The sequence below is a fragment of the Triticum dicoccoides genome, chromosome 4A (genome assembly GCF_002162155.2).
Source record: "Triticum dicoccoides isolate Atlit2015 ecotype Zavitan chromosome 4A, WEW_v2.0, whole genome shotgun sequence".
NCBI lineage: Eukaryota > Viridiplantae > Streptophyta > Magnoliopsida > Poales > Poaceae > Triticum > Triticum dicoccoides.
The window spans coordinates 573,205,249-573,213,357 of record NC_041386.1 but is presented as its reverse complement, the minus strand read 5'-3'; positions in this window follow the sequence as shown (position 1 = coordinate 573,213,357).

Sequence of the window (8,109 nt, the reverse complement as noted above, 5' to 3'; positions counted from 1 at the left end):
AACAATCAGTGGGAGAGTGAATATCTTGCAGAGAGAAATCTAAATCGAACACACACAGACCGACCGCTCGGGTCTCTTTTTTCTTGGCTCGTCGAAATAGAGTATATCAATTCAGGAAAATTTCTACAATAGAGAGCACTACATCATGCAGTAACCACACCCCTGATATAATATGCATGTAAGCGAACGTGGGGCCTAAATTAGCTATGCAAGGTGTAGGATTCATATGCAAACCCCAAAAAGGATTGAGGCCTGCAGCGAGACTTTCTTTTCATATAAATATATAAAGGGTCATCCTGATCTATCAGATTCTTCTTCTGAAACCCCACCTATCAGGTGCCTCCTCTCAACAAACAAACATAACAGGGTTCTGTGAACTATATTATACTGTGCTAATCATCCAAGCAGCTGCAAGAACAGGAGACATCACAGAGAACCGTTATAAAGGGGAAGAACACCAACAGAAAGAGTCAAAGACAATCTCAGGGGCATAAGGGAGAGAGTGAGGATACCACAAACGCACCAGAACCGAGGATGAGACAACCACCACCTCATCGCAAAAGGGTGCTCAGGCCAGCGAGGGTGTGTGCCAGGACGGTGGGGCTCCTGTTCTTGTCGGTTGACACTCCTGCTGTGGATGCCGAAGTTGTTGAACCGCCGCCTCCCGTGTTCTCCTGTGCTGGGACCCTGCAGGAATTTAAATCCCATGTCAGTTAGTTACACGAACCACACACAACATGTGTACACAAGTGTCTCTCAAACTTAGGAGGCTGACATGTACAACCAATCCCTAACCAGACATGGCCATGGCATGATTTCCATTGCCTTCTTAATCCCGGCCCGCCCGCCACGTGTCCCAATGCCTCAGGGAGGGTAGGTGGCGGATACGGAGGGCACGGACATTAATGCCAAGGCGGAAAGCCAGGCGTTGCTAATTGGAGCAGCGGGTCGGTCCTAATTCCCTGCGCCTCTGGCGGCCGGATTGGTCGAGTGGGGCGGCCGCCCTTAGGTTGGGGGCCGAGCCCTCGACCCCGCCCCTCTATAAAAAGGGGAGAGGAACATTGTCTTTCTGCATTCGTCTCCTTCCAGCTTGATCCCTTTCTTCCCTTCGCCATGGTGAGAGGGCGCGCTGGCGCTCCAGTGGCGGCGACGAGGGCTTCTACACGACAGCGTGTCCCCCCTCCTCTGGAGATCATGGCAGCAGAGCCTGCTGTGAGAGGAAGAGGGAGGGGGCGAGGCCGAGGCCGCCATGGCGCTCGAGGGAGAGGAGGACGGGGCGGTGCACCGGCCGCGCTTCCGCCAGCGGCCCTTCCCCCAATGGAGGGCCATGTTGGAGACCAACCCCGCAAGTTCTTCACCAGGTTGTCAATGAAAAAGACCAGCCTTGCCGGGAACCACGTATATGTTCCCACAGGGGCGAAATGCCTCCTTAATGCAAATAAACGGGTCCTCCCGGCAAGCTGTCCTGCCGGTGCCCTCTGCGCCTGCCGGAGAATCACATATGTCGGGTTACAGACAAAGGGTCCAGCCCCTCGTCAATCTCCTTTTAGCAAGGGCTACTACGACCATTCCGACCGAAGCAGCGTTCGGGCTGGGGATGGGAGCACCCGAGTTTTTTTTTAAAGAGAGTGGCGAGGTTTTCTAGTGCACAAGTCACAGGTTACAAACATGAAGGGGAAAGAGGTAAACTTTATCTATTTGGTTTGCCCGGGATCGCCGTGCCGGGCCGTCTTCTCAACTTCTTGCCGGAGCCGGGTCCTTGGCGGGATCGAGTGTCCTTGCCGCGGCTGGAAGGAAGAGAGGGCAAGAGCATGGAACCTTGGCGGTCCATCAATATTTGTTGGAATCAAAAAGCAGTACAATATCCTGGACAAGCATGCATATACGTATACACATAAAAATGGAAATCAACGGAAAACTGTACATACTAAGGGTTTTCTTTCCCTGACTGCGCACATGGTCTGCGCCTGGCTTTGTACATAGGGTTACATGCCTTGCCAGCAAGGCTAGTACAAAAAAGGGGGGTTGCCGGGGCTCCCGGCAACCGTGCCTTAGGGGTAAAACTTGCGAAGATGTTCGATATTCCAGGAATTGCTCACCGGAATGCCATCTTCTGTCTCCAGGCGCACTGCGCCGGGCCTAGTGACTCGTATTACCCGATAAGGGCCTTCCCATTTTAGCGTCAACTTGTTTCAACTCTTGGGAGATTGGATTCGCCAAAGGAAAGGTCGCCTTCCTCAATGCTACGAGCGTGAACCTTGCGGCTATGGTAGCGACGCAAGGTTTGCTGGTAGCGAGCGGCTCGCACAGCAGCCTGAAGACGATCTTCCTCAAGGAGTGTCGCATCATCTTGGCGCAACTGCTCTTGCTCAAGCTCATCATAAGTGAGCACTCGAGGTGACCCATATATGAGTTTCATGGGGAGAACTGCTTCTGCCCCGTATACCAGGGCAAAGGGTGTCAGGCCAGTGGCTCGATTTGGTGTTGTTCTGATCGATCAAAGAACTGTTGGCAACTCATCAATCCAGCGCCTTCCACACTTGTGTAGCCTGTCAAAAGTCCTAGTCTTGAGGCCTCACAACACTTCCGCATTCGCCCTCTCAGTCTGGCCGTTACTTCTGGGATGAGCAATAGAAGCAAAACAAACCTTGCCGCCGAGGTCTTGGATGTGTTGCATGAAGGTGCGGCTCGTGAACTGCATGCCGTTGTCGGTGATGACCCTATTTGGCACACCAAAATGGCAAACTAGTCCCTTGAAGAACTTGACGGCTGATTGTGTTGTCACCTTTCTCACCGGTTCCACTTCCGGCCACTTTGTGAACTTGTCGATTGCGACGTACAAGTACTCAAAGCCCCCGACAGCGCGGGGAAAAGGGCCCAGTATATCGAGCCCCCAGACCAAAAATGGCCAGGAAAGAGGGATTGTCTAAAGAGCTTGAGCTGGTTGATGAAGCTTCTTTGAATGGAACCGGCACGCTTCACACTTGGTTACTAGTGTAGTTGCATCCTGGAGAGCGGTGGGCCGGAAGAAACCTTGCCGGAACGCTTTGCCGGCAAGGGCTCTTGACCCTATGTGGGAGCCACACATGCCTCCATGTATCTCTGCCAACAGCTCTAGTCCGTCCTCTTGAGGAATGCACTTTAATGTCACGTTGTTCGGTCTCCTTCTGTATAGGGCATCATCCACAAACTGGTATATGCTGGACCGATGGGCTACTTTCTCTGCCTCTTCCTGTTCCTGGGGTAGTTCCCTTGTTTGGAGGGAACAGATGGTGCGCTGCGCCCATGCCGGAGCCTGGGGCTCGACGGCAAGGACTAAAGGCTCATCTTCGGCCATAGGGGCAGCTGCCTCTACGATCAGGGCTTGGGGCCCCGCCGGAGGTTGCTGCTCCCCGGCAAGCTTGGGGCACCCGGCAACGTCCTTGTCAGTGGCTCCTGGGAGCTCAGCGGGAAAGTACTTGCCGGGGCCTACCTTCCTTCGTTTGTTCTGTCCTGCTGATGGCTCAACGGATGGCTGGGTTAATTGAAGCACAAAGGTACCTGGTTTCACAGGCAACTTGAGGGCAGCGCGTTTCGACAAGTCGTTGGCAATGCTGTTCTCTGCTCGAGGAACATGCTCTGCTTGTAGACCGTCAAAACGCTCCTCCAACTTCCTCACTTCATTCACATAGGCCTCCATCAACGAGCTCTGGTAATCCTTGTTAACTTGCTTGATGGCGAGCTGTGAATCACCTCTAATGATGAGCTTCCTAATTATGAGGTCTGCCATGATCCTGAGACCAGCAAGCAATCCCTTGTACTCCGCCGTGTTGTTCGTTGATTTTTCCTGGGGAAAGTACATCTGGACTACGTACTTGAGGCGCTCTCTGGTGGGTGCGACGAGCAGCACGCCAGAACCAGCACCTTGCAGCGAGAAAGCTCCATCAAAGTACATAATCCAATCATGGCTCGTCTCCTTGCCGAGAAGGGTGGTCTCTTGAATCTCTTCATCGGGCGTTGAGGTCCATTCTGCTACGGACTCTTCCAAGGCTCGGCTCTTGATTGTTGAAGTACTTTCAAACCTGAGTCTAAATCTTGATAGTTCCAACGCCCACTCCACAATCCTCCCGGTTGCATCCGGGTTGTGCAAGATTCATTGCAAAAGGGAGGCAGGTGATGACGGTGATCTCATGCACTTGTAAATAGTGACGCAGCTTTCACGAGGCCATGAGGAGGCCGAAAAGTAGCTTCTATATACCAGAATATCTTGATCTAGCCCCTGCAAGGGGGAACTGACAAAATAGACTGGGTGCTGCATCACCTTCTTCTTCTGTTCGACTTTGCCCACTTGCGCAGACTCTGTCTTGCCGGGACCAGGCTCTGCCGGAGGTTCCGCCTTGCCGGCATCAGGCCCTGCCAGGGAGAGGTCCGGCCTATCATCCGACGACTCCGCCGCTACCGCTGATTCTTCCTCAAATTCTCTCTGTGCCACTAGTGCAGCACTGACCACTTGATTCGTTGCCGCTAGATATAGAAGCAATGGCTCTTGCGGTTTAGGCACGACTAGTATTAGCATGGAGGAGAGGTACTTCTTCAAATCTTGTAGCGCTGCCTCTGCCTCCGGAGTCCATTTCCTTGGACCCATGATACGTCTCCACCGTATCTATAATTTTTGATTGTTCCATGCTATTATATTATCAACCTTGGATGTTTTATATGCATTTATATGCTATTTTATACGATTTTTGGGACTAACCTATTAACCTAGAGCCCAGTGCCAGTTTCTGTTTTTTCCTTGTTTTAGAGTATCGTAGAAAAGGAAAATCAAACGGAGTCCAATTGACCTGAAACTTCATGGAACTTATTTTTAGAAGGAAAGAATCCCAGAAGACTTGGAGTCCACGTAAGGGAAGCTTCAAGGAGGCCACGAGGTAGGGGGCGTGCCCTCCACCCTCATGGGCCCCTCGTGTCTCCCCTGACGTACTTCTTCCGCCTATATATCTCCATATACCCTAAAACATCCGGGAGCATAATAGATTGGGAGTTCCGTCGCCAGAAGCCTCCGTAGCCACCGAAAGCCAATCTAGACCCGTTTCGGCACCCTGCCGGAGGGGGCAATCCCTCTCCGATGGCCATCTTCATCATCCCGGTGCTCTCCATGACGAGGAGGGAGTAGTTCTCTCTCGGGGCTGAGGGTATGTACACGTAGCTATGTGTTTGATCTCTCTCTCTCTCTCTCTCGTGTTCTTGAGGTGATACGATCTTGATGTATCACGAGCTTTGCTATTATAGTTGGATCCTATGATGTTTCTTCCCCCCTCTACTCTCTTGTAATGGATTGAGTTTTCCCTTTGAAGTTATCTTATCGGATTGAATCTTTAAAGATTTGAGAACAGTTGATGTATGTCTTGCCGTGCGTATCTGTGGTGACAATGGGATACCACGTGATTCACTTGATGTATGTTTTGGTGATCAACTTGCGGGTTCCGCCCATGAACCTATGCATAGGGGTTGGCACACGTTTTCGTCGTGATTCTCCGGTAGAAACTTTGGGGCACTGTTTGAGGTTCTATGTGTTGGTTGAATAGATGAATCTGAGATTGTGTGATGCATATCGTATAATCATACCCACAGATACTTGAGGTGACATTGGAGTATCTAGGTGACATTAGGGTTTTGGTTGATTTGTGTCTTAAGGTGTTATTCTAGTATGAACTCTTGGGCTGTTTGTGACACTTATAAGAATAGCCCAACGGATTGATTGGAAAGAATAACTTTGAGGTGGTTTCGTACCCTACCATAATCTCTTCGTTTGTTCTCCGCTATTAGTGACTTTGGAGTGACTCTTTGTTGCATGTTGAGGGATAGTTATGTGATCCATTTATGTTATTATTGTTGAAAGGACTTGCACTAGTGAAAGTATGAACCCTAGGCCTTGTTTCAATGCATTGCAATACCGTTTATGCTCACTTTTATTATTAGTTACCTTGCTGTTTTTATAATTTCAGATTACAAATACCTTTATCTACCATCCATATTGCACTTGTACCACCATCTCTTTGCCAAACTAGTGCACTATAGGATCGAAAGTATGTCTAGAGGGGGGTGATTAGACTACTTGACCGATTAAAAAATCTATCATTTTCCCAATTTTAGTCTTTGGCAGATTTTAGCTATCTTAGCACAAGTCAAGCAATCTTAACACAATTCAAGCAAGAATGCAAATAGTCTATGAGCAGCGGAAAGTAAAGCATGCAACTTGCAAGAATGTAAAGGGAAGGGTTTGGAGAATTCAAACGCAATTGGAGACACGGATGTTTTTGTCGTGGTTCCGATAGGTGGTGCTATCGTACATCCACGTTGATGGAGACTTCAACCCACGAAGGGTAACGGTTGCGCGAGTCCACGGAGGGCTCCACCCATGAAGGGTCCACGAAGAAGCAACCTTGTCTATCCCATCATGGCCATCGCCCACGAAGGACTTGCCTCACTAGCAGTAGATCTTCATGAAGTAGGCGATCTCCTTGCCCTTACAAACTCCTTGGTTCAACTCCACGATCTTGTCGGAGGCTCGCAAGTGACACCTAGCCAATCTAGGAGACACCACTCTCCAAGAAGTAACAAATGGTGTGTCGATGATGAACTCCTTGCTCTTGTGTTTCAAATGATAGTCCCCCCAACACTCAACTCTCTCTCACAGGATATGGATTTGGTGGAAAGAAGATTTGAGTGGAAAGCAACTTGGGGAAGGCTAGAGATCAAGATTCATATGGTGGGAATGGATTATGTTGGCCTCAACACATGAGTAGGTGGTTCTCTCTCAGAAAATGTGTATTGGAAGTGTAGGTATGTTCTGATGGCTCTCTCTCAAATGAAGAGTGGGTGGAGGGGTATATATAGCCTCCACACAAAAACTAACCGTTACACACAATTTACCAATCTCGGTGAGACTGAATTGAGAAACTCGGTCAGACCGATTTAGCAAACCTAGTGACCGTTAGGATTTTCGGTGGGACTGAGATGCAACTTGGTAGGACCGATATGGTTAGGGTTAGGGCATAACGTAATCTCGGTGTGACCGATTACACAAACTCGGTGGGACCGATTTTGGTAATAAGATAACCAGAGAGTTGGTCAGGTAAACTCGGTGGGAACGATTTTCTCATTTCGATGGGACCGAAATGTTACAAAAGGGAAACAGAGAGTTTACATTGCAATCTCGGTGGGACCGATCGCTCATCTTGGTAGGCCTGAAACGTTATGAAGGGAAACAGAGAGATTACAACCCCATATCGTTGTGACCGAGATCCCTATCAGTGAGACCGATTTGCGTAGGGTTTGTGGCAGTGGCTATGACATCTGAACTCGGTGGCGCCGGATAGAAAGGATCGGTGGGGCCGAGTTTGACTTTTGGCTTAGGTCATATGTGGATGTGGGAAGGCAGTTGAGAGTTTTGGAGCATATCACTAAGCACTATGAAGCAAGAACCTCATCAAGCAACACCTCATCCCTCCTTGATAGTATTGGCTTTTCCTATTGACTCAATGTGATCTTGGATCACTAAAATATAAAATGTAGAGTCTTGAGCTTTGAGCTTGAGCCAATCTTTTTGTCCTTAGTATTTTGAGGGGTCCACTTTCCTCATCCATGCCATGCCATTCATTGAGTTTTTCCTGAAATATTAATCTTGGAATAATGTTAGCTCAGTGAGCTATATGTTGTCAGGAATTACCAAAACCACCTAGGGATAGTTGCACTTTCAATCTCCCCCTTTTTGGTAATTGATGACAACATATAGATCAAAGCTTCGAAGAATGATAATAAGAGTGAAAACATTGTCGCTTTGAGAAGTATGTGAAAAGCAAGAGCTCCCCCTAAATTTGTGCATAGTTTATGATTTGCTTTGGACTGCAAATGCACAGAGAATTAGGCTCATGGGTTACTCTTCCATGTCACATACATCTTGGTGGAGCGCTCAAAATGATAATAATTAAATACATGCACTCATCACCAAGCAAAGTGAATGATCATATAGGGATAAAATGATAATGTCATCCAACAAGCATTAATGTAGCATATGATCAAACACACATGATCATCCAAGTATCACATAGACAGAAAGTATCTCAA